Source organism: Oncorhynchus kisutch, linkage group LG14 (genome assembly GCF_002021735.2).
Source record: "Oncorhynchus kisutch isolate 150728-3 linkage group LG14, Okis_V2, whole genome shotgun sequence".
Lineage (NCBI taxonomy): Eukaryota > Metazoa > Chordata > Actinopteri > Salmoniformes > Salmonidae > Oncorhynchus > Oncorhynchus kisutch.
This window is the reverse complement of record NC_034187.2, coordinates 29324179-29329710: the sequence shown is the minus strand read 5'-3', so window position 1 is coordinate 29329710 and position 5532 is coordinate 29324179.

Below are 5532 nucleotides of genomic sequence, written 5' to 3'. Positions count from 1 at the left end.
CGTGATAACTATAGTATCCTTAACTAGCATAATCCATTATTCTCTAATTAAAAATCTCTCTCCCTAATTTCTGAATCGTGCTTGTAACGTCAGTAGGTTATTGGCCTAAACATCAGACGGGGAGCAGTGTTGCCAACTCCTCAGTAAGGAAAGTAGCTATTGGCTGTCCTAAAAGTCACTAGAAGTCGCTAAATGACGTCATCACCTAATTCGCGTAATTTGCCATATGCATGTAATTGTGATGGACGCTGTAGGAGAGAGGAAGAACGTCGTGGGAGAGACAAAAAGTTTTTAAAAAAACACCCTAAATATGTTTAGAACTACAAATGAACTTTCTTCTGTCGATTATTTTTTTTTTTTTATGTCACAATTTCAACCCTCCTCCTTTATCCGGGCTTGGGACCGGCAAAAGTGACCCAAAAGAGACACTCTGGCGGAGTTACTTCGTTTTTTATTTAAAAAAATTGTTTTTTGTTTTTTTTGTTTAGTTTTTTCCATTTACACCCCGCCCTGAATGTAAGCCAGGGCGGGATCAGCCAGCGGCGGCTTCCCACATGCACGATTCATTTGCAATCAGGACGCTGAGAGGTGAACGTCTCCTGCTGCGCGAGGACTGGGCTTTGGGACTGGGGTGGGGCTCACGGCAGCACCCGCTGCTTGTTGAAAAGAGTAAGAACGATGCGTGCTTTGACATCAGTCTCCAAAAGTCTCCAATAACACAAGAAGAAGTCGCTAGAATTGTCGCTAGTCGCTTTTTTAAAAATGTGTTGCTAGAGGGGTCTGAACACTTGCTAAATATAGCAACAAAGTTGCTAAGTTGGCAACACTGACTGGGAGGGGCAGGTTGCCTACACATGCACAGGCGAAGATTTACAGCTGGCAGACAGGCAGACACTGGAAGTTTCTGACAGTGAGAGCTTGCATTGTTCCACTTTTTGTGGACTGGAAAAAAATGCCCTGAATGTAAATTAATGTTATTAACCTGTTCTCATGCTTTTAAAATAATTGTTATTTTCCAGAACAGTATAGATCTCTTTCGTTCACAGTTCTGTTCCTCAATCAATTTCATTATTTTCTGGTTTTCGATTCCATGAACCGTATCCAACCCCTGATTTTAAAATGAAATTTTATTATGTATTTTATTAACTAGCTCTTCCACAATCTGTCTGTGAACAACTGCTATGTTCCAAATGCAAAACAACTCTAGCACACACAGCAGGAACCCAGTCCTTCAGAATACCTCATTGTAGGCTAGTGTAGCAGGCATAGTAGCAGAGTCAATCATATCTAGTGTATTGAATCGTTGATTTATGGGAGATGTTAATATTCTGCAAATACTCAGCAATTCATTATTTAAAATTTTCTTCATGTGATTTTGACCATCATAGACTGTAAAAGAAAGACAGACTGACAGGTGGAACAGTCAGCCTGGAGTTCTAGAGAGAAGGACAGAATGTGTCTGGCAGTCTTTAGCCCGAGGATAATGCTTAATGGGCTGAGTGATTTGGACAAACATACATCACAACCTCTTGGGATGAGGCACTAAATAAGAAGATCACACTGATATCTAGGCTACGCTGTGTAGAGAGTCAGGAGAGTCCGGCTTGCCAGGTTTTTTGTTTTACTGACATAAACCAAAGCTTTTTTTGCTTTAAAAAAACCCACATCTGTGTCCAGGCCCAACAGAGGAGAAGATGCAGACAGTGTAGACTAGGAGGTGCTCACCAGGAGAGAGATGACATGGGTGATAGACAGCTAGATCTGGCCCCACAGCTGGTCATGCAGAAAGAAATGTGACCAAGGCCTTGTGACCGTGCAAGTGGAAAATAACCTGCACATTAAAGGTGTATATTTAGGGAGAACTACGGTGGTCAGAGATTGACTTGAACTCAGCAGGTTTGGTGTGGTTGCATCATGAATACTAATGTAAGGGTTGCCATGAAATACAAAAACATGATGCTGATAAAGGATGACCAATAAGGAAGTAAGTGTTACCAAAGAGCATGTTTGCATCTTTAGAGGAGTTTATATTTTCAGGGTTTTAGTATGGGGATATTAGACCCTTAATGGGGAATTTATCGTAGTGATATCTATTCTAATCAACAGTATTCCAAAATAGTATTACATTTCCCCCGGATTACTATGCCTCTACTGGAGAAAAACATCAGCTCAGATAAGTGGCTTCAGTAAAGACAGCAGCTAGTGGCTCATACCCTGAGTTTGAGTTAAATAACCATTCCCATTAGCGTGATTCAGTGAAAGTTACTTCAGGACCTTGCTTGTGAGACGAGGTTCTGATGTGGTCAAACATATCACGCAGATACAGATGATGTTCTCAGGACTCTGACAAGACCTATTCTCCCTACATGGCAACAGGCTGATATTAGACGAATTGGCAGCACAGCTGATACAGCTCATTATAATAAGACTAGTGGAATCTGGGCAATACATGTCTGGAATCCACCTTTTAGCCAATCAGAATGTGTGGCCGAACAGATGTAATCGTTTCCAGGGAAAATACAAAAATAGTAAACATCTCACCTCAGCAATAGATAGCCTATAGGTTGCTTGTGTTCGGAGCTGGTTTTGTTGTGTTTTCGTTTTACCTCTCAGTAGGGGCGTGGCTTGGCTCTGTCTCCTAAGGACCTATCTATCTATTCCACCTTTGAGAAGCAGATGGAGGTGTGAAGCGGGCGGTCCCTGAATAAGACCAATTACCCAGACACAGACAGTCCTGGCATACCAGCATTACATGTTGGCAGGATAGCACCAGACCAATTAATTAAGGTCTCCTCACTCTCCATCCCATTTCTCTCCACCCCTCTCTCTCCCCACCCCTCTCTGTCCCCACCCCGTCTCTTTAAGGCTCTCTCCATGGCACTGGCCTGGCACTCCCAGAACCTTGACACCATGGCAGGGGGCAATAAATCACACAGACACTGGGAGGCCAGATAGATAGAGTCTGTACATATTGTCTGTCCAGTCCAACCGCCCACTGTCTGCTACAGTCAGAACAGTCACCCCGACACACCTGCACGTACAAGGACACAGATAGACTGATAAATCCGTTTTACCATGTCTGCATCTGTAAGGGTAATGTTGACACTCCCTGACCAGCACTCACTGTCTGAAATTACAATCCTGGTGTCTTAAAAGAGACTGAATTGGTACCAATTATAATGATAATTACAAGTTATTATCAGCTGTGCTTGTCGTGCTGGCTACACAGTTTCCCAATCTCTCAGTTATGACCAAACCAAACATATTTGATGTCCTGGACTTATTCCCGAAGGGCCATTTAAGGATAACTACCTTTGGCTTCATGTTCCTCATTAAAAACAAATCTGTAAAAAATATTTTTACAATTACTGTTGTACCACTGCATCTGCTGCTAGATAGAAGGTATAAGCCAGGAACTGTAAGAAGCAGATATATCCTCTTGGAATCTGTCTCTGATTGGCTGGTTGAGGCCGAGGCCCAGTTAGTGGCTCTCCCAGGCAGGTAGTAGTTATCTCTGACTCCACACACACGTCAACCAGAGTTTGGTCCAGACAAGGTCATTGGCGCTGACGCAGGGCCTGGTGGGGAAGAATGATATAAGTGGCCCTTAAAGAATTGCAAACCACAACCTCACAATAACAGCTCAATCAGAGCCACCGCTGAGCTAATCTGTTCTGTCAAGAAATCATCAAAGTTTCATTGGAAAGGGGAGGAGTCATGTGGCACGGTGAGTGCAGCCAGTCGTCATCCATGAACAATTCTGCTAGTCCTATAACTCATCTTCTGTTGTTTTGGTTTTCAATTCTTATTTAGATTACTAATTCAACATGAATGAAACCATAGATTGCTTTGTGAATCAGCCTTCTTCAAATGGTCAAAGATGAGATAGAAATGCTTTAAAATGATTACATCACTACAAGAAATACGTTTTGAATGAAGGAATGACAAATTAAAATGTTTGTGAGGCTGTTTTACAACTCAGTCCCTCAGAAAGTTAATAGATGAAAGCTAGTCGCTCAGAGGGGATTTGTAAATCCACATAAACAAGGTGAGTAATTGATGAGTCAATACAGTATGTCCAAAAAGGACCTGTTGCTTACTGGCACAGAGAGACACAGAGAGAGGAAGAAAAAGACAACAGAGACATGCTCGTCTCAAATCATCTCAAGTCTCAAATCATATTTTGAGACGAGCATATTTTTCCTAAACAGGTACAGTATCTGCATCTAATCCCTCCAGATAGAGCCAGTCAGATAAGGGCTAGTTGTTCTGAAGAGGGTCTAACTGGCAAAAGGAGCATCTGACACATCAGCCATCATCATCACAGGCCATAGGAGAAAGCATCACGCTATAGAGAACATGGGCAAATTATCATAAGCGATGTGAGAGAGCACAGCTAACAGAAAACATAGATACATTATCAGAGGCGATGGGAGAAAGCACAGAGTTACAGAGAACATAGGCCAGCCATGATCACACTAAAACTCACTCCCACTGGGTCTGAGGAAAAGCCGCAGGGTTTTGGTGTATTGGAAAGGCATAATTTAGCTGTTGTACTGCTCTATTCACAGTACAAAGATCAGATGTTCTATTTTACTTCCTCCAAGTTCGTTGTGGACATTGGAATAATTGATTTATTGTTGTTTTCCAATGCATTAGTGGAGAAGTTAATAAGGCAGATCATGTACGTTTTGAATGGATCATTTGTGGAATATACAAACCGTTCAGCATTAATGGTTGGAAAATACTGAAAATATGTGTGTGTAGGGTGAGGGTAATCTCATGAAGATCAAGCCATAAACCAAGAGCAGGTCAGTGATACATCTCAGATGTTTAGCCCAGTCCACTCTCCTGTGGCCTGGTGCCTGACAGAGTCATTATTAAGGGGGATTTTTGGGGCAGATGTGGCGATAGGATTTCATGCAAAAGTGCACAGCATGACATTCGCATATAGCTGTGGCATGGCCTCATTATCATCTCAGACAGAGCATCCCATAATTCCTGATGTGGTAAGAGTGATGTGGGGGTTTCAGGGACTGTCATGTGTCTCCATGGGCCAGTGGTAAGCTCACTTTGCCCCCAGGGAGATAAAAGCCAGTTGGAGCACATCTCGATCCACTGAATTGTGTGTAATGACAGTGGTCTCGGGTGACCAACACTAATACGTGTATAATAGGTACTATCCCAGAATAATAATCTTCTGACCAGGGAGACTATACAGTATTATTCCAGTTGGAACAAGTAGTACATATTGACATGCCAAGATATAGGACTTCTGAGTAAACCACGTTGCAGTGCATAATATTACTGCTCTTTATCTGCAAATTAGAAATCAAGGTTACCGTGCAATCATTTAGCATGTTCATTTTGTGGTTTTGGAGGTTATTGTTCATGGATGGCACTAGGACCTAAAGAGAGTGACCTAATTCAGTTAACATAGGAAAAATGTACAGTATATTCTACGTGCTGTACTGATATCTCTGTGTCCTACTTGAATGTACTTGTCATATCTCAGTGCAATTCCCCTGGTGA